The sequence below is a fragment of the Balaenoptera physalus genome, assembly GCF_965194825.1.
Source record: "Balaenoptera physalus genome assembly, chromosome: 1".
NCBI lineage: Eukaryota > Metazoa > Chordata > Mammalia > Artiodactyla > Balaenopteridae > Balaenoptera > Balaenoptera physalus.
The window spans coordinates 28,820,900-28,842,521 of NC_138882.1; the positions used below are offsets into that span (position 1 = coordinate 28,820,900).

General features: G+C 40.8%; 1 protein-coding gene, 1 long non-coding RNA gene and 1 pseudogene across 6 annotated transcripts in view; 2 read left to right on the top strand and 1 right to left on the bottom strand.

Moving 5' to 3' along the window:
* Nucleotides 1-21,622, top strand: part of LOC309664706 (tigger transposable element-derived protein 1 pseudogene) — a 477,505-nt pseudogene that overhangs the window by 274,096 nt on the left and 181,787 nt on the right. The gene's annotated exons all lie outside the window — the stretch shown is intronic.
* Nucleotides 6,978-18,791, bottom strand: LOC309665194. Its single transcript, XR_014266269.1, has 2 exons — nucleotides 18,551-18,791; nucleotides 6,978-15,720 (listed from the first exon to the last, which is right to left on the bottom strand). It is a non-coding gene; the product is annotated as an uncharacterized lncRNA (long non-coding RNA).
* Nucleotides 19,388-21,622, top strand: part of AKT3 (AKT serine/threonine kinase 3) — a 392,413-nt gene continuing 390,178 nt past the window's right edge. For 2 of the 4 annotated variants that reach the window (XM_082470479.1, XM_082470481.1), the window contains exon 1: nucleotides 19,395-19,623. The gene's annotated coding sequence lies outside the window, so the exon portion shown is untranslated. Of the gene's footprint in view, nucleotides 19,624-21,622 lie in introns of all 4 variants that reach the window. The other 2 variants (XM_082470477.1, XM_082470480.1) reach the window with 2 other exon arrangements.

Genomic DNA, 21,622 nt, shown 5'->3' on the forward strand with positions numbered 1-21,622 from the left:
ATAACAGCCAAAAACTGGAAACAACTACAATGTCAATCAACAGATGAATAAATAAATCATGCTATAGCTATACAACGGGTAATCACCTAGCAGTATTATAGGATAAACAACTGATATACCCAACACAGGTGACTCAAAAACAATATGGTGAGCAAAAGAAGCTGAATACAAAAGAGTACATATTGTGTGATTCCATTTACGTGAAATTCTAGGAAGGGGCAAAACAAAGCAGTAATTACTGAAAGCAGATAAATAGTTACCTACAACTGCAGAAGTGTAGTGGGGAGACTGACTGCCAAAAGGTACAAGGGAAACTTGTACAGTGATGGAAATGATCTTATTTTGACTGTGGTAGTGGTTACAGAGGTCTATAAATTTGTATGTCTCTCGAAATTGCACACTTAAAATAGAGAATTGTATTTTATGTAAATAAAACCTGAGTAAAGTTGATTAAAAAAAGAAGCTGTAAATTCAAATTTTAACAATATGACAGACAGCTAATTAAAACTTTTAGAAAAATACCTACATGAGACTAAGGTAATACACCTGTGACCCAGAATTCTGCTCTGTCATTTACCAAGCACTGACTGACAAGTCTCCCTTGTCAACCAATGATGTAAGTTCAGTTGACTTTTGAACAACTCAGGGCTTAGGAGCACCCACCTTCCTCACAGTCAAAAATCTGCATGTAACTTTACAGTCGTCCTCCTTATCCATGGTCCCGCATTCCAGGATTCAATCGACCGCAGATCATGTAGCACTGCAGTATGTATTTAGTGAAAGAAATCTGCATGTAAGTGGACTTGCCCAGTTCAAACACGTGTTCCTTGAGGGTCAACTGTATTATTATTATCTCCATTGTACAGATGGCAAAACGGAAGTCTTACTACATCCTTCGTCCAATTTCACATAGCTGGTACATAGTAAAGCTGGGACTCAAACCAAAATTCCAAGTCTTCAATCCTTTGTCAAGTCCACTCTATTGGGTTGGCCAAAAGGTTCGTTCGGGTTTTCTGTACCATCGTACAGAAAACCAGAACGAACCTTTTGGCCAACCCAATATTATATATTTATTTGAAGGCTTTTCTAGAAGACATACTAATAATCCTAAGCCTCTCCTTCCTTAATGCTCTGAAGAAATTAATGAGCAAGTGATCTCAAACTACATTTATTTTCTTCTTTTCTTTTGTTGGACAGGAATAGTCTTAAAATTGTACTGAATTTGTAATGGTTCCTTGCATTTAAGCCTCTCCTCAATACGAGTTTCTGTCTAGGGATTTCTTAGTGATTTCTCTCATTTTGTACTCCCAGGATTAGTCTTGTACCCTTTATATCACATACTATTAACAAGTGTAACATGGCAGCCAAGGTTCTAATCTCCATGATCTTACTAAAGGATAAAGAAGCATCAAATGTTATACAGTTAATTAATATTTTATCTTTAGAAAAAAACACTCCTTCTGCATACTATTCATTGGAAGGTGGGTCACTGGAAAAGGATTTACTTATCAAATGGCAAAATAATACAAAATGATATTCATTAATAAAGCAAATATAACAATTTATCTGTAAATTGTTATGCTCATAAATATGCATACACATATGTGCTGCAGATGTACTGTACTGAAAACAAACTTGGAACTCAATAAAATTTATATTGAAGTTCTGAATATATTTCTAAGGAAGAAGTATTACTCAACCTAGAAAAAGTGAAAAATTCTCTTGCTACAAAATATAAATGCAATAACAGAAGTTCCAGTTTTTGGTCCAGTTAGGTTTTCACATGAGATACCTCTCTGGCAGCAAAATCTAGCATACACATATTTTACGACCCAGCTTTTCCATTCCTAGGTATCTACCCAAATGAAATGCATACATTTGTGTACCAAACAACATACAAGAATGTTCACAGAAGCACTAATTGATAACAGCCCCAAACTGAAAACAATCCAAGTGTCCATCAACAATGGAATGGATTTTATTTTTCAATGTGACATACTCATATAATGAAGTACTACACAGCAATGACAATGTACAAAATATTGCTATAGGCAACAACACATGAATCTCACAAGCACATTATTGAGAGAAATAAGGCAGATTTTTTAAAAATACATACAGTATGTTCCACTTATATAGACTTAAAAACCAGGCAAAACTAATTTATGATATTAGTAGTTAGGATAGTGGTTACATTTGGGGAGAGAGGTAGGGTGATGACTTGGAGGGGTAGGAAGGGGCTCCAAGAGCACTGGTAGTGTTCTATATCTTCACCTATTTGGCAATTACCTGGGTGAACCTGCTTTGTCAGAATTTATTGAGCAGTCCACTCATGACATGTGCAGTTTTCTGTATGCACACTGTACTACATTAAAAAGTTCATTTAAAAAACATAAAGGCTTTAAAAAGACGTTTTCAGACACATAAAAACTGAGAGTACATTACCAGCAGGTACGTCCTCACTAAGGAGAATGTGAAAGCAGTGTCACTCTAAGTGAGGTCTACAGATTAATGCCAGTCTGTGAGCTTTGGCTACTCGTCCAGATGAAAGAAGTCCAGGAACTAGGAGTAAGCATTCAGAAAATGTACAGCAATTTGACAGAGTACTTTTATGACTCTTGAATCTAATAATGAAAATGTGGGGCTTGTATTTCATCTCTGTTTTCTTCATTTAATTGTCACACTTTATTTATTTATTTATTTATTTATTTATTTATTTATTTTTTAATATTTTATTTATTTATTTATTTATTTATGGCTGTGTTGGGTCTTCGTTTCTGTGCGAGGGCTTTCTCCAGTTGCGGCAAGTGGGGGCCATTCCTCATCGCGGTGCGCGGGCCTCCCACCATCGCGGCCTCTCTTGTTGCGGAGCACAGGCTCCAGACGCGCAGGCTCAGTAATTGTGGCTCACGGGCCCAGTTGCTCCGCGGCATGTGGGATCCTCCCAGACCAGGGCGCGAACCCGTGTTACCTGCATTGGCAGGCAGACTCTCAACCACTGCGCCACCAGGGAAGCCCTATTTATTTATTTTAAAATAACTTTATTTATTTGTTTATTTACTTTTTGGCTGCATTGGGTCTTTGTTGCTGAGTGCGGGCTTTCTCTAGTTACCATGAGCTGGGGCTACTCTTCGTTGCAGTGCTCGGGCTTCTCATAGCGGTGGCTTGTCTTTGTTGCGGAGGATGGGCTCTAGGCACGTGGGCTTCAGTAGTTGTGGCACGCGGGCTCAGTAGTTGTGGCTCGTGGGCTCTAGAGCACAGGCTCAGTAGCTGTGGCACACAGGCTTAGTTGCTCTGTGGCATGTGGGATCTTCCCGGACCAGGGCTTGAACCCTTTTCCCCTGCCTTGGCAGGCAGATTCTTAACCACTGTGCCACCAGGGGAGTCCTGTCGCGCTTAATTTAATTCATATTATTGTACTTAAAAAAATTAGTCTGTGATGATTAAAAGAAAAAAAAAAAAGTCCTACACCACAAACAGTTTAAGAAACACCGTGCTAAAGAATATGCTTTTGGAAGAAGGATGATTCAAGATGCACAAAGGAATGGAGAGAAAAGAAAATGGTAAATATTTGGTTAAATAAAATAATCACTGATTGTATAAACATTAATAATAATGTCTCAGGGATATTTTTCAAAAGATACTTAAGATGCACAACTGCAAAAATATATAAAATATATTAACTTGGTAGGTGTGGAGGGAATTGAGTTCAAGCATTTTTTGTTGTTGTTCCTGCTATCACTCCAGGAGGAGGGTAAAGGTATTGAGGAAACTCAGACATTGATATGTTAACTTTGCATATTGTAATTTCTAAAGTAATTACGAAAATAATAGACAAAGAAAGTAATTGCCAAATCAATAGAAGACCAAAAAAGAAAAAAAAAAGATAAAATGTAATCATTCAAAAGGAAAGTAAGAAAGGTGTTGGGCAAAGCAGCATGCACACATATACCACTAGCATGACAGGACATAAATTTAAAGTCAGGTTTTTTAGGGAAACTTGAAGGCATGGAGCAGCTGAAAATACCCTCCAGGCCCCATTTCTCATTATCCCATAGAGAGGCAAGCTTGAGAAGCCGAGCTCCAGAGGGCCCTGTGCTATGCAATTCTATATGTTTATGAGGGACTTGGAAGGAGGCAGGGGACACCAGTTCAACTCTGCAACTGTGAGAACTTCCTGGTCAAGAACATGGCCTTATTGAATGGGAGCCTCTGGATCTCATCTGCATTATGTCCTTCCACTGAGCTAGGATCTGCTGAGGGAGCTTCTTATTAAGCTACAGACAGTAGGCAGAACAAACAGAAACCATCAAATAGGATAATAGATCTTAAAAAAAACCAGTTTTGTGAATTGTTATATGAAATGCAAATGAACTAACTGCTATATTATCTGGTTAAAAGACAAAATTGTCAGATTTCGTTTTTAAAAATTCTTACAAAGTGTAAGAATACAGAAAGGTTTAAAGAAAGATTCAAAGTAAAAGGATGAAAAAAATCATGTAACTACTACCCAAAGGAAAACTGGTGTAGCTTTACACACACACACACATATACACGTGTATATATCTTGTATATACACGTGTATATGTGTATACTATGTAAATACGTATACACATATATATGTGTATACGTATTTACATAGTATATACATATATGCATTATTATATACATATAGGTATATGTGTGTATAGAGAAAGAGTGATTGCTTTAATATGACACAAAATAGACATTATGGTCAAAAGCATTATTAGAGATTAAGAGGGTCTCCTCATAATGATAAAAGGTTCAATTCATAGGGAAGCTATAAGAATTCTAAATTTGTATGTTTCCAATAGCATAGACTGAAAATATATAAATCAGAAATTGACAAAACTTCAAGAAAAATAGATAAATCCACATCATAATGGGAAATTTTAATATACCTTTCTCAGTAATTGATAGACTATGGAGACCAAAGAAATCAGTAAAAATATAAAAGATTTTAACATCATGATTTTTAAAGATTTATGTATATGGACATATAAAGGTATGTATATGATATAACACCCAACAACTGCAGAATACATACTTTTTTCAAGTGCATATGTGGAACATTTACAAAAACTGAGCAAAAGCTAGGACAAAATACAAGTCTGAATAATTTGTAAAGGATTGAAATCATACAAAGTATGTTCACATATTTTTTGGAATTAAATAGAATTCTAAGAAAAAAATCAGAACACAAATAAAAATTATTTTGAACTAAAATATAATGAAAAGATCACATCTCAGACATATGAGACACCACTAAAGAAGTCTTTAGAGAAAAGTGTGTAACATTATACACGTAATTGGAAAAGAAGAAAGGCTGAAAATTAATGAGTTCATTATCTATCTCAAAAGTTAGAAAAAAGAACAGCAAAATAAAACCCCAAAACATTAGAAAATAGAAAATTAGAAAGAGAGCAGCAACTAATGAATTTTAAATGTTGGTAAAATTGGCAAACTTCTGGTGAGAATCAACCAAGAGAGCGAGTGTACACTCTAACTAAAATACATTCTTTTCTGAGCGAAGCACTGAGCTGATTTTGTCTCCTCTTGGAATTAGAATTTTCATTGCTACAATAAGGTAGCATGTATCCTATACGTATATTCATCTCAGCAGTCCTTTTAGTTAAGAATTTTTTAGGATAATAAGAGAACTGAATGTTAACTTAAGCAGATATAAATAGTCCTATAAAAACGAACATTAGTATTTTGAGGTTAAATTCCAATTTCTCTTCACTAGGGAGCTGGTGAAAACTCTCAGCCAATAGGGCTAAAATAAGTTTGTTTTTTAGTCCAGTACACATAACTCTTCTCTCTTTGTCAAGGTTCTGCTGACGCTCTTCTTTGTCTCACACTCTTATTGGACCACACTGCTCTGTTACTTTCTTATGTTTGGGTCTTTATCACTCTTTGTGGGAAATACTTGCTATTTCTATAACTGCTTAAAGTTCACTTATTTTAAAATTCTTTTTGGCAGGAAAAGATAGCTTCTAACTGAGGGTTTAAGTAAAGAAAATGCTCTTCTACTGCATGTAAATGTGGTCACCTTGACAACCTGGCTCATTGTTATCCATCCCCTCTGGGCCTCCTATTTAACCTCTTTTTTTTTTTTCAATTTCTTAGTTTTTTCTCTTTTATTTTTTAAAATTTTATAAACTTGACTTATTGTGCAAATTTAAGGTGTACAACGTGTTACTTTGGTACATTTATATGCTGTAATATCATAGCCTTTGTAGTGATATTTATCCCATCACATAGATAGTACAATATTGTTGTCTATATTCATTATACTGTGCATTAGATCTCTAGGGCTTATTTGCAAGTTTGTACCCTTAAATAACATCTATCTTATCTCCCCATCCCCTAGTAATAAACATTTTACTCTCTGTTTTTTTTAATTTTTATTTATTTATTTATTTTATTTTTGGCTGTGTTGGGCCTTCATTGCTGTGCGCGGGCTCTCTCCAGTTGTGGCGAGTGGGGGCCACTCTTCATTGCGGTGCGTGGGCTTCTCATTGTGGTGGCTTCTCTTGTTGCAGAGTACAGGCTCTAGGTGCACGGGCTTCAGTAGTTGCGGCAGGTGGGCTCAGTAGTTGTGGCTCGTGGGCTCTAGAGTGCAGGCTCAGTAGTTGTGGCACACGGGCTTAGCCGCTCCACGGCATGTGAGATCTTCCCGGACCAGGGCTCGAACCCGTGTCCCCTGCATTGGCAGCCGGACTCACAACCACTGTGCTACCAGGGAAGTCCACTCTCTGTTTTTTTTTTACTAGTTTGACTTTATTGTTTCCACTATGCTGCAGGCTCTACTATAACATAATTTGACAACTTGAGACTTGTTTTTATCTGTGTTAGTCTGATACTAAGCATCAGTTGAATTGGAGAAAGGCATCAGGTTAATCAAAAGAAAATTGAGAGAGAAAAATCTAAGCTGATCTAAAAAGTATGCTGTATTGTCAAGATATGTCCTCAATTGAACTGAAGTGTGAATGGAAGTCTCTATAGAAGGATGGACCTCTATTTTGTGGCAAAGAGTGTTTTTTTCCCCCGCAAAGTCAGCATATTAATCATGTAATCGGTAAATGGATATAAAAAGTACTCCGGGGTCAGGATTAAAGCTGATGAGCATAGAAGCAAAGAAAAAGAAAGTGAGGAAAAAGGTCAGGTCCCAGTCTGAAACCTAATGTTTTGGGAAAGAGCTGGGGTTGCTGGGATGGTAACCCTCTAAGCAGTCCCTGGGCAGTGAGGAGGGTACTCTGAAGGCATGTCTGGAGAATTTTCAAAGTAATTCTGGCATTTGCAATGGAATAAGTTACTTAATGAGAAGCACACTTACCTCCTGTTCTGTTTCCCACAGCTTGGGATATTCAATTAAGAATAACTGGCAATAGGATAATTATTATTTAATTTATAATGACTTTCTTACAGTGATTTGGGTTGATAAACAGCTTGTATATTTTAAACAATTACCTCTTCCTCTTTCTGAGGTTATAGTATCAACTGAAAATACATTGGTTGAATTGTGGGAAGTACTCAAACATAACCAGATTCAAATGCTGAATAGATGGGTTGACAAATGAGGACACTGTTACCAGTTTAATCCCCATATGGGCCAATTAGTTTCACATAGAGAAGAACTCTGTTCCAAAGCCACAGATTGCACCATTAACCCCAGTTAGCCGTCTCCAAATGGTGTGTCATTGATCATAAGAGGCCCAGGTATGAGTGTTGATAGCTCAGAGCAAACCCATCATCACCTCTGAGAACAGAGCCATTCTGTTATCTCATACATTCTTCACCTCATAGATGGCAAGGAATATTACCCTAAGATGGAGAAGTTGAAGGCCTCTCTGTTCCCCCATTTCCTGCACCCCATAATCTTATAAAAGGTGAAAAATTACAACTGCATAGCTTCCATTTTTGTAGGAAATCTTCATGCTTTAGAGAAAACTGGTAATAGCATTATAGATAAGCAATACAACTGGCAAGCAACAAACAAATTTGTGGATTCACTTCATCAATAATTAACTCCACCATTCATGGTACCTTAGAAATCCTAACATTGACCCAAACAGATGAGAAAAGCCAAATACATGCTTTCCAGGTCCTGAAACCTTATTACTTCTGGTTAGCTTGTAGAGTAACAAAAATGAATATCAGAAGTAGAATTATATTAAATGTAAAATCTGTAAAAATATGACTCTTGGAACACTCAGTCTAAAGTGTAAAGGTTTGTGAATATTGCTCATTCTCAAAACAAATGAAATCTTACCTAATTTAATTTCTTGCCATGGAAAAAGTTTCAGAGCTATCCTTAACTTGGGACTAAGCCTGAAAAATCATCTCAAAGGGTAATTTGGGGTAAAATGGGGTCAAATTAAAGTAATTTTAAAATAGGCATTAATAAAAAATAGTGTCATCCTTACCATCACTTCTACAAACCTATAATAGATGTTTTGATATGTGGATCCATTTAGCGTACTTATCTTTTGGTAATAAAATGTAATTAAGGTAATGGTAAAACTGATTTTAGCAAAAAGCTGCTGCAGTTCTTTGTAACAGAGTCAACATTCCTGGTTCTTTATAAATCTTCTGAATTAAGCCAAAAATCTGGAGAATAAGGAACAATGATCTAAATCTAATGACTGGGAGCCTGGGTAGATTCCCTTTGTGATTCACTCCTTCTCTTCGGTAGGAACTTTGTATACAGGACTAGAGTTCATGGACATTTTGTAAATGTTGGAACCATTTTTTTAATCTTAGATTCCACATCATGTTTATTTTTCACATTCCTTGTCATTCTTGCTGTTTCTCACCCAAACGCTAAATAGTGTTTCTTTACCACTTCCAAGTTTTCAGAGAGTAAAATAATTCCTCTCTCTCCTTGTGAATTTGGATCCCAACTGAAAAATACATACAAAAGATAGGCATTGGAAAAGAAATAGCAGCTTTACATTAGTACAAGTTGGAAATGTGCATTTAGGCCTTCAGACAAGTGAGCTTGCTAAAACTTCACGCAAGAACCAGAAAACCCCAAGCCACACCTGCAGAGTAGGCCTCTTTTGGCATGAGGGGAGCAGACATGTCCCCCATACAGAGGGACCTGAGAATGGGTTAAGTGCCTGCAGGAAGTTTTCGGGGAATTCCTGCGGGGGAGTGAAGGAAGCAGGACTGGGCAGAGGGTGAAGTGCAGCACAGTCACAACGAAGACCTCAGTTAATCCTGTGTGTGTGTGTGTGTGTGTGTGTGTGTGTGTGTGTGTGTGTGTGTTGTGATGGGGGAGCAGTAGAGAGGTCTGAGGATATGGATGGTCCTATAGGCTTCCTGAACTGAGGCAAGGGACTAGACCTTACATCCCAGACGGAACAGTCATTGGGTAGGGGATGTAATCTGGGGTAAACCTGCTCTCTCAGTAGAGGACAATTCCTGGGAAGGGGAATTAAGAAGTGTCAATGACCAACATTCTGAGCAGCTGGAGAAATGTCTGCTTCAGTCCTCAAAGGACGGGTTGCAGATCTGGGCATAATGCCACTACAGTGTTGAAGGAACTCAATCAAATGCATGACATATACCACCTTCTGTTCAAGGCACTAAAATGCAAGTTATGATTCAGTTTTCATCCTACATGCATCCTACAGGTATTGCACTTGGCCCTTCCTCCTTCATGTCATGAAGCACTGATGCCATCAAAATTTTCCCACCTGTCTACAAAACTCTTTCTATGTAAATCCTTTCCACGTTCACTCTTACCTTGGAGAAGTACCTACCTTGCATTCAAGGTTTATCCCTTTATCTTTATTCATCTCCCATATCCTTTAGAATCATTCCTTGATAAATAATCCCTTCTCCTTCATTTTCAATGTCTTTCCCTCAACTAGCTCTTTTTCCTTTCCCCATTTATACTGTCTAATTTCTCTCATTCTTAAAAAAAAAAAAAAGTCTCATCACCCTGGGTCCCCTTCTGGCTACTATTCTTCTTCTCTGTCAAACTTTTTGAAAATACAAAGTGGTCTGGTAGAAAGAACACTGGCTTTGGTGTAAAACAGACCTTGGTGTGAGCCCTGGCTTTGTCCCTTGCTAGCCTAGAAAAATTCCTTAATCTCTCTGAATCTATTTCATCACTTGTAATGTGGGAATGGCAATTCCTATTTAATGAAGTTGTAATGATGGTTAAGAATTTAATATCATAGAATAGATATGGTGGTCATGAATTTAATTTCCCAAATTCAAGTGTTTCTAGAACTGAACTGAATTCAAGTGTTTCAATATTGAGTCTCCATTTGGCTGGGTGGTTAGAAACTTCCTTTCTGCCTGGGGTTGTGATGAAATTCTGGAGCGAAGGCAGTGGGGAGAATGGCTTACACAGTATCAGTTCACGAGAAGGGAAAGGGTTATTGGTCTTGGTTGTACACACTGGCATCCTCTGAGATGTCGGTCATCTCAATTGCCCTTTGCTGCTGAGCTGTCCCTTAGTCCCTTCAGTGTCATTTGCTGATGTGCTAGAACTGCAGTGCTAATCCTGCATCATAGTTGAGCATGGGGATCTCAGATGTTTGCCTAAATCTCAGAAATCCTGGTCACACAGGAATTGTTGTGTTGCTGTCCAAGTCATGCTGGGCCCCAGGAAGTTCTGTGGGGGCTGAATGCCTACATTAACCATAAGAAAGAGTCAACCTCTGGTCCTTCCATCCATCCATGCTCTCACAAGGAACAAAACACAACTTTTCTCTTTTTCTGGAATCTTGAAGGTTACCCAGTTATTTACTCATTTTCTCACTTGGGCTGGGGCAGGCGGTAAAGCTGCCCCTTCCCCAGAAACCCAGCCATCTACTCCCGTATTCTCTTCCTCCTGCTAGCCTGAGGAGCTTTCCAGTGGTGGTGGTGGTATCGAGTGAGTGAGGCCTTGCTCTTGGCACCACATATTCTCCCAAGTCTGCTGTTTTAAGCCCTAGAGTTATTTCCATTTTGCCCTGAGGGCTAGACTTCTGAAACTAAAAAGCCAGGAAAGGAAGCCTTTCCTCATCAATCTGCTCTGCCATCTCTTTCCTGAGGCAATGATCTTCTAGTTCTCTAGATGGCAAGGAAGAGCTAGGGGAGTCAGAAACCAGAAAACAATGGTTAATATTTCAAGATAGCGTCCTGCCACACTTAAGCAAAATGCCAGAACAGAACTTACTTAGCTCATAGTAGGTTTCAATAAATATTAGTTCCTATTCCCATCACTCCACTATCCCCTCTTCCTCAATTGGCCATTTTCTCATTAACTCAGTGAAGCTCTCATCGCCATTACACCATGAAACTACTTCCGTAAAAGTAACCATTTACTCCCCAGTGGTAAAATTCAGTAGGAACTTATCAAATTTTCTCTTTTATTTGAACTCCTCTGCAGCATTTCCACTGGCAAATACATCCCCCCTTTTTGAAACTCTCTCTACCTTGGTTTTTATAACTTCTGTTTCTCTCCTTACTCATTTGGCTATTTTTTTTTTTTCTCCATTCCTTCTGTCCTCAAGTATTAGTGTTTACCAAGGTTCAGTTTTTACATCACATTGCTGCCTGATGTCATTTACCCCACTATCTGATGCAGACCTATACCTTCAGACCAAGTCTTTTAGTCAGACCTCCATATTTTCATATCCTCAGATGCCTCTGACATTAAATCAGCTAATTCCTGTAGAGTGCTTAGCACAGGGCTTGACACAGAGTAAGCACTCAATCATGTTAACTACTGTGTTTATTACTGTATCTACCTGAAAGTCTCATAGGTGTACATCAATTTTAATGTCAAAAATGGCTCATTTTGTCTTTTCTCCCTCATAACCTTGTCTCTTGACAACCCTCCACCCCAAAATAAGCAATAACAACCATAGTGTGCGCGCACACACACACACACACACACACACACACACACACACACACGCACATTCCTCCTCACAGGGCAAGGAGGGCATAATTCTGGACATCATTCTTCATTCTTCTTCTTTTCACTACCTCTCTGCCCACCATCTAATCACTCTGCCCTGATGATTCAACATCAGAAGTTACTCAGGAGATTCTTCCTTCTTCTCCCTCTCCACTGCTCTTACATGAATATAGACTCTTATTTTTTCTCATGATTATACTTCAAGCCCAGCTCAAATGCCTTCATGACACTGAAACCTTCCCTGTACCCATTTTCTTTTCCTGGAGGTCCTGATGGTACTCTCTTGCTTTTCTTTGTGTTCCTTTCACTGCCTGGAATGTCTCCTCCTGCCTTATCAATTTCTGACCTCATTTTATTTATTTAAAACATTTTTTTTGGCCGGGCCATGTGGCTTGGGGGATCCTAATTCCCTGACCAGGGATCAAACCCAGGCCCTCAGCAGTAAAAGCACAGAGTCCTAACCACCGGACCGCCAGGAAATTCCCTGACCTCATTTTAAAGCTCAGCTAAAATGTCATTAACCTCTCTCTCTTTGGGTTGACCTGACTTAGTCTGTCTCATCCCACTGTTAATTGTTCCGTGATGTGTTCTCTTATCCCTTTATATGTGTTTCTATTATTGCACTTATTTGTATTGTTGCTTATATATTTTGGTATCCTAATAGAATGGAACATATTGAAGGCAGGCACTGGGTTGTACTCATATATCTCTCTAGACCTTTGTATAGAGAGTCAACAAGTGTTTATGGAATTAAGTTGAAATGAATGTTAAAATGTGAACTGTATGATCTGAGGTGTAAAACGTTTTAGCAGGGAAGACAGTAGGACTAGGCAAACATGCAAATAAGTTTTATGAAACCCTGACTGGAGATTTCAGAAAAAGAGGTTATGATAACCCATCATTAAGGAAGAAGTACATAAAGAATAACAAAAGTTGGGGACTTTGCCTTTTTCTTCATTCTTTATAAGTTTTCCTTTATGAATCATCTAAAGAAGCTTTTGCTCATTAGCAAGAGTTCTAGGTATCCTGTAACTCTGATGTCATGTAAATTCAGATACTTAGAAGCAGACATCTAGAAGGAAGTAACTTTTCGTTAGAGAAGAAATAGAATGAGAACCTTCTGTAGGCATGTGTGACGTGTTTAGTAAATTGTCCTTCTCTGACTTGTACACTCAAGGCTCACAATAGCACTTTGAATGGAGCAAGATAAAGTTAAGGAGTTTAAACTAGACACCAAAGCCCGATCATTTTCTGAATCTTTTATACTTTGATATAGAACAAAGGAAGGCAACTCATTTTTGGTAATCACAGACATTAAAGGAAAATCAAGGCAGCCTTACACTGTTAAAAAAATCCATCTGATTTGAGATTCATGCCAGTATACAGGGGTTTCATGGCTCAATGTAACCTTAGTCCAAGTTACCAACTCTTAGTACAAATTGTACTTCTATATTTTTATTTTTGATTTTGTGGCATATTTATATTTTTTAGGCTCTTCAGACATAAAATTTCATAGTGTTCAAATTTTTTAAGAAAAAATTCTGAGAAATTAACCAAAGGCAAGAATCTAAATATTTAATATCATTAATGTGGATAACAATGTATGAAAAAGGCAATTTGTTGTCACATATTTGTCAAACAGAAATACAAGCATATGTAGAGAAGATACTATTTTAATTAATTTTGTGCCTTGAACACCTATTAACCTCAATACATTATTTTTCGGTAATAGCTAATAATTTTTTTATACATGTGACCACACATCTAAATAAGAAACAGAAAATATTTATACCACAGAGAGAATATGCTTTTTAATAGGAATTTAAAAATGAAGTTTTAACTGAAATCCCCCAATACAAAAAAGTATGAAATTTCAAGTTAGGTAACTATCATGAAGGAAATAATTCAAAGCCTATTCTGTAACTCAAATGCTCTTATTCACTTTAAGAATATAAAATAGTTGAGACAGAGGAGATTTATGTAGGGATTTTACTGGGGAAAGTTGAGCTCACCAACTCCAGTGGGGAGGGCATGTAGGATGCTTCTTCAGCTTATGCCAGGGGGCTTCCATGGGCTTCCGTGGGATCATGTGAGAGCTTGGGATGTGTTTGTTCCCTGCAATGAGGGGATTCTGTAGAAACTGGGAAGCAGGTTGCCCAACTGTTTCTGTGGCAGAATCAAGAGGGAGATAATGGCCTACAGGGCAAAGGATATGTGAGTATTTCCCAAGGACCAGGTGAAGTCCCATGGGAGAGAAGGAGCTGGCTGGAGCCATCTTGAGTCCTGCCTAGGAGACCTTCTGCCAGAGGGTGAAATGACTCTCCAGTAGGGAGAATACAACAGGGCGGAGGAAACAGGAGCTGAGGGGTGATTAGGAGTAGGCAGCTAAAAGAAAAGGTGCATTACCCACATTGTAGGGGTTGCAATTAGAGAAGCCCAGAAGCAACTCTCCAAAGAGACCCTGGAGAGCCAACCTTAAACACATATCAGTAGCTTCATGGGCCAGTGACCTGTGCAGACCTGTGCACAGAGACCTGTACTTGGTTTAATCCTCTGCTTTGCTGTCTTGAAATTCTTAATTATTTTGCAACAAGGGACCCAGCATTTCCGTTTTGCACTGGGTCCTGTAAATCCTATGGGGGGTTCTGTGTGTCAGGCCAAGAGAGTGCAAAACTGGATTAAAACAGTAACAGCTAGATAAGAACTGTTTTGTCCTTCACCCAGAGACTGACTTGTGGGGGTACGAGGAAAACGAGATGGAGAAATAGAGAAGCTGAGTTTGCCTGTTTTCCCCATACAGGCTTTCAGCCTAAAGAAGGCTTGAATTCTAAATCAAATTCAGTGTTTTGGTTAAAATCTAATTTCTGATTGAGATAGTGTTTGCAACTGAAAGTGGCCATAGTTCTATCTAGGAACTAAAGGTCAATAGAAAAATTCTGATACTGAATTTCCTCTTACCATAAAAAGCAAGCTAGTATTATTTAATGAAATATTACAAATTCAACAGTTGAAGGACTTTGTAGTGGGTTAAAAAAAAGTCAGGTGTAGATTTGAAGCTTTCCAGTTGACTCAGAAAGTATTTTAGTACTTTATTACTTCTTCATTAGTAGAAGAGGTTGTGTTTTAAAATCGATGGGGAAACTTTCTGGAACAGAACTGTATTTACATGAGATAACTGAGGAAGGAGTTGAGGTAATTACCTAGGTGAGGGTTAGAAATTTACTGTCATTATTTCACTGCTAGCTGTTGTATTAAGAAGTTCAGTCCTCACAGAGCAGGTTCTGAAACAGTTAGAAATGCACACCACCTCAGGAAGTTAAAATTATATCCTAAAATGAGGCTCTGGGATTAAAATATGTAGGTATTAGTATTATTGCATACCTCTATTCACCCGCAGTCCGAATAATAATATGTATGCTTTTTGCTTTGGAATCAGAACATAAATTCTAGGTCAATTCTCCACGAGCAGTTATTTAATTGTGGTAACTTTCTGTGACCCAAGTGTTCTGAAATACTAAATATAATGTCCAGAGATTGCTTAAGTTGCTAACAGACTTAGCCATCTAAGAGAGAATATGACAATACGAATGAAAAAATTTTCATTCACACCCTAGTAACACAGCAGGAAAAAAAGTCTGCCAATATAAAACAAGAGGGAGGTTTCCAGAGAGCTTTAAGTATCCCCTTTGCACATGGCATCAGATTAGTGACATACCTGTTCTTCAGGTATTCTCATGTGTTACTAATACAGACCTATACCTTAAGAAAGATATCTGTAAAAAAGAGAAAAGACAATTAGTATCGGTAACTATTGCAACTTACTCTTCTCCTACTTATACCTGGATTTAAACTATGTTCTTTTGGAAATTGCTCTATTAATCATCTAGAATATTTATTAATTACAGCTATAGACTTAGCATGGTTATTTCAGAAACCAACTGTGACAGAGACTGCTGGCTGTTCATCAAACTAATTTCTTTTTCTTCCTGGGCTAGACTCCATTTCATGGGTTGCCTTGTAGTTTGGTGGCTTGGGAGTGTTCTAGCCAGTGGAACGGGAATGGAAGTGATGTGCACAAAACCTCCCTTGAGTGATTCTCCACGTTTTGCCCCTTTCTGCCAGCTTGATGTTGTGATTATGTGTTGAACACGTCAGAACTCTAACATGGAAGAAACTTTATTCTTATAAATGCTTAGAGGAGACTTGCCTGCCATTCTGAACTTTACATGGATGAGAAATACACTTCTGTAGAAATGCCAGGATAGATTTTTGTATTTATTTGTTGTACCAGCTAGTGTTAACAAATATATTCATGTTTATGGTAAAGGAATTTTAGCTTGCTAATCACTCACTATGTTTTAGATACTATCTAATATTTCATCACATTTAATTCTCATAATAAGCTGTTGAAGTAGTTGTAACCATCGTTGCACAAATGAGGAATTTAAGCTTAGAAAAGTTAAGAAACTTGCCTAAGACCTAAATTCTGCAGAGGGAGGATTTGAACTCAGATCTCCAAGTCTCCAAAGTGTGTTCATGATCTTTCCAATAAGCCATCCCAAGAGGAGAGTACAGTATAAACTGCACATAGGACACAGAGTTATTTGCCCATTCATTCATTAATTTATCCAACAAACACATTTTGTGCATACTTTGTGTCATGTTCTGTTCTAGACACTGGAGACGAGATACCCTTGTTATAAAGGCAGAGAGGCAGTAACTTAATTTTTGTTATCTGATGTCCTGAAATTCTAAATGTGCCTTCTAGTTTAAGTTACTCCCAAAAAATGGTGGAAGTACTAACAAATAGCTCTCAGTATCTAATTTACTCATTGGTAGTCAAGAAGAGTGAATACTTTTCTTAAGCTGCATAAGTAACTACTACTGAGAGGTACTAGCCTTAAGAATTTCTGGCTTAATAAAGAATGAGGGCTTTGTCTCCAAAATTTAGGAGGGACATTCCCATGGATAAACATGCTCCTGCTGCCCATATTATTGGAAAGTGACGACAACGAAGAGGAGAACTCTAGCATACACTGTGTATGGAGTACCATCGTATCACAATTGGCAGATTCTCCAAAATCCATGATGGCACAGACTAAGAGAAAGAACAGTGGTACTTAAGTAAATAATAGTTCTGTAATAAATAATTGTATAATAAAAGCTGATATGCTTTTATTACAGAAATTGATGAAACTACTAGAGTAGAAGTACAAAACACAGAAGAAATAAAAGTTTACAACTTTTCACATACATGAAGCCCAGAGTATATAATCCATTGTAGTTTATACAATATTTACTTTTAGGGTTTAATTCAGTTAAGATTTAATACAATCTGATGAGATGGAGAAATATTTTGAGGCAGTATGGCTCATAAGACAAATTTGGTTCTCACAAATATGTTGACGTTAAAATTGGAAACAAATGAAAATTGCAGTTGATAAGAGATATCTGGTAATTCAGAATATCACCACTCTCAGAGTTAAGTATTTAAAAGAGCTTTTGAGACACTTTTTAGCGCTGGTGTCATAGTGACTATTTTCTTAAAAATAAAAAGTGGGTTGGGTTATTATAGAATAAAAATCTGACCCATTTTTGTTACTCCCAAGCAAGAAATCTGTAACGGAATCACTTTGCCAATAGGGACTGTTAGAGCTCTGATAATTATGGTAATAAATTATATTTTATACATAGATAAACTAAATAGAATTAGGATACAGTGTATGTTTATTAATCAGTTCATGACGCGCCGGGAAATACGGAAGAAGGAGAAAAGCAGCAATTGAGGACTTTTACTCTCGGGTGGATTGTATATATTAAAATGGCAAATTTTGTTCTGAAACGGTCAGAGAAGTGCTTCCCTTACAAATGGAGAAAATCGACTTAAAAAGCGCTTTCTTTTTTTATTAGGTTTCATATTCCTGTCCACAATCCCAATAGATGTGCATTTCATAAAAGATGTGGACATAGATGTATAAATACGACTCCCTATATAAATACCAGGGATATAGTGTAAAAGAATGACTACCATCCCAATGTTGTCAGGACATGGTAAGAGTAGGAAGTGCGCGTCGGAAGGAATCACTCCTTCTACAGAAAGAAGCTAAAAGCACTAACAAGCTAACAAGACTCTTGCATTGGGAGAAATAACAGGTACACCATCAAGGTTAGAGCCACGTGGCGAAATAATACGGTTTTTTCAAAGTGTTCCAGAATTAGCAATACATGGTGTCAGAAAAAGTGAACTTCTTTTATAACTTTATGGAGTATGATGTAGAGTTAAAAAAAAAAAATTGGCCATTTTGAAAAAAAAAAAAAGTGTTTCCATTGCAAATATCCTCAGAAGCCATGAACTTCAAAAGAAAGAAATGCTATCTTCTTCGTAGTGAATGCAATACATCATGGCTTCCCCAAAGTCAATGAAAACTACTGTCTCTAAAAAGTGTGAAATTTTAAGGTTGAATTACGATGCTACTGCAAGCCGTACACTATGTGTGGTGATTGCTTACAGGAAGCCCAGGGATGGCTCTTCCGAAAGAGGTGTTCTAGACTGGACGATAAGGTCTCCTAGGAGTCAGGAAAGGTGTCAGACTCTGGACTGACCTCTGAGGTGCAGAGGGGTGGGGTCGGTTCCCGCCCGGCTCCAAGCTTTCCGGGGCGCGCCCCCCCCAGGGCACCGCCCATCTCTGGGGCCTCAGGTCCGGGCCCCTCACGCGTCCGCCTGACCTCCTTGGAGCTGCGGAGGGCGGGAGGAAAAGCCCCGGGCCCGGCTGCGCGCGGAAGGCAGAAGAGCCTCCCCTCCCGGGCCTCGGGTGCCCGCAGCGCGCCACGAGGGCGCGGGGAAAACCCACAACTTCCCGCCCAGGAACGACGCCCCGCTCCCGGCTTCGGCTGGGGAGAAGGGGGGGGCGTGTTCTCGCGAGAGGAGAAGGGGCGCGGGCCGCCGCGGGCTTGGGGGCGCGGGGAAGCCCGCGGACGGGGGCCCGCGGGGAGGGGGCAGAGGCGGCGGGCCGGCTGGGGACGCGGGGAAGCAGCTCCCGCCAGTCGCCGTGCGCCAGCCCCTGACGTCAGGAGTTTTCCTCAAAGTCAACAACAAGCCTGCGGCGGCGGCGGTGGCGAGAGCTGATCAGCGGCGGCCCCATAGGGAGGAGGGGGCGGGGAGGCGGCGGCGGGCCCCCCAGCGGGGCGCGGCCCGAGAGGAGGCCGCAGACCCCCGACCCGCGCCAGGCCGCCAGGGCCCAGAGCCTCCACCCGCCGCCGCCTCGCCTCGCCGGCGCGACCCGGCCCCCGCCCGAGCGGAGTTTTCTGGTGATGAATTGAATTTGTAGCCGAGATCCGATTCCCACGTAGAGTCTCCGCCCCCTCCCCCCGCCGCCTCCCTCCTCCCGCCGCCGCCGCCGCCGCCGCTGCCGCCGCCGCCGCCGCCGCCGCCTCCTCCCGCTCCAGCTCCGCGGCCCGGCCGGCTCCCTCCCTCCCTCCCCTGCAGCCCGCCGCCTGCCCTCCCGCCGGCCACACCGGCTCCAGGGGGGCCAGAGGCTCTGCGGGGTGGGGGGAGGACAGGAGGGGAGGAGGAGGGAGGGGGACCCCCGAGTCGCCCCCTCTCCTCCCCCCGCCCCCCGGCTCCATCCTCCGCCGCCGCCCGAGCAGCTGCGGGGCCGCCGCCGCCGCCTTTGCAGGTAACAGCCACCGCCCCCCACTCTCGCCCTCTCCCCGCCGCTCCTGTTCTCCCTCCGGGCCCCCCTCGGGCGGGGGTGGCGGTGGGTAAATGAGGTGGGGGCGTCCGGCTTGTCACCGCGCCGGGGGCGTGGGCGGGGGCTGGGTCGCCGGGGGCTGGGGTTGGGATGCGGGTGCGGAGGCCGGGGATGCCCGGCGCGGACGGACCGCACCCCTCACTTTGCTGAGGGAAGCTGAGGCGGCGGTGCGCGGGGGCCGGGGAGGGTGTTCCTGGCCTAGCGATGCGGTCCGGGTCTGGGCCGCCCGGGCCCGGCGCCTCTGGTCTCTGCGCCACTCTCGATCCAGCCCGCTCACCCTCCTCGCCGGCCGGCGGCTAGGGGAGGGGGCCCGCTCGGCCTGGGGTGGCGGCGGGGTTATGTAACGCGGGGAGCGCCTGTGTCAGGGCGTTTGGGTGGGGGAGGGGGCTGTGTGCGCGTGGGTGGGGGAAGGCAGGGATGCGACGGCTCCCCGGGGTCTTGTTCTCCACCCCCCCCCCCCCCGCCGCCGGCGCACAGGAAGAGACGGCCCTGGTGGGGTGGGGGTGTGTGGGAGGTGGGGAACGTGCTTGTCTGTGTTTTTAATAGTAGTGGGGTTTTGATCCGCTCCGGAGTTGTGTGCTAAGAATAGAAATGTACGGAAGATGCTGGCTTTGGCGGATCCAGTGATGCTGTCGCTGCTGGCGGCGGCGGCGGCGGCGGCGGCGGCTCTGGCTGCAAGTAAACAAACCAGCCTCTTCCTCGTCCACCTCCTTCTCCTGCGCATCGGTCTGCATCAGCCATGATGCTAGTGGGGCCCTTCCGAGCCCAAAGTTGAAGCGGAGCTGGTTGCTGTGTTCACCCTGACTCCTAGGCGGGGTCACCCCTTGTTTGGGATTTCCCGGGAATCTACAGTTAGGCTAGATTGAATTTCTTTGGGGCCCTGTTTTCAATACCGGTATTTACTGTTTATCTTCTGAAAGCAGAGGAAATGTTTACCCATTAAGTCAAGGCTGGGATACTCACGTTTCTTCCATCAAAATAATGTTATGAAAATAAAACCAACACGTTTCACCAGTGTGGTAATTGGTTGAAAGCCCAGTAGTTTGTAATGGATAACGTTTCCAAGTAGAAATTCAACAGTGAAACCCAGGTATCTATGTTAATTACTGGTGTCAATAAAATGTTCACACTTTTTTAGTTCATCATGAAGCTAAAGAATGTGGAATAGTGACTTTTTTTGTAGTTAATACGTTGGCAACTGCCTCAAATCATCAATTTAGATATATGTTCCGTCTTTGGTAAAGCTTGGTCATGTAATATCTTTTAGTGGACTGTAAATCATTAGACAACTACTGGGCTTTGTTTTTGATGGAAAGTCACTAAATTAGGTTATACATTGTTGGAAAATAGTTGAAAAAGCCAAAGGAGGAAGAATTCCCTAAAGACGGTGTAGGAAACTCTGTCTTCTGAACTTGTCATGGCGAAATATGTGTAAATGAATAGGAATATTACAGGAGGTGGTTGTCTAAAACGTGAAAACATCTTTTACTGGAATATCTACTTATTAGTATTACTAGTTTTAAGGTATATGACAGGATGCACAATTATTTTCAAGATAGAAGTCAGGACTGTAGATTTTTTTTTTCCTTTGCTGATACATAGTCTTGACTTTGAAAGTTCACCAGTGAGATTGTATCTGAAGACCTGTTTTTTTGTTTTTCTCACTAGGGTTTACCCTAATATCTTTGATTGGTTTGAGCTTTTAATTTTAAAGTGAGGGAAGTGCATGTATCACACGAATGAGACAACATTGGAAGTTAGGTGAATGTAAAGTTTTAGTTTTATGTTTGTACTGTGTATTTGCAGTATGTAGTATGTTTTCTTAGAGTGTTTGAAAAATAATGTCTAAAGTGATTCTGCAAAAAAATTTTTGAAACTATTATTTGTATTCATTTTGTCTCCTACTTTTAGCCTTTCTGTAATG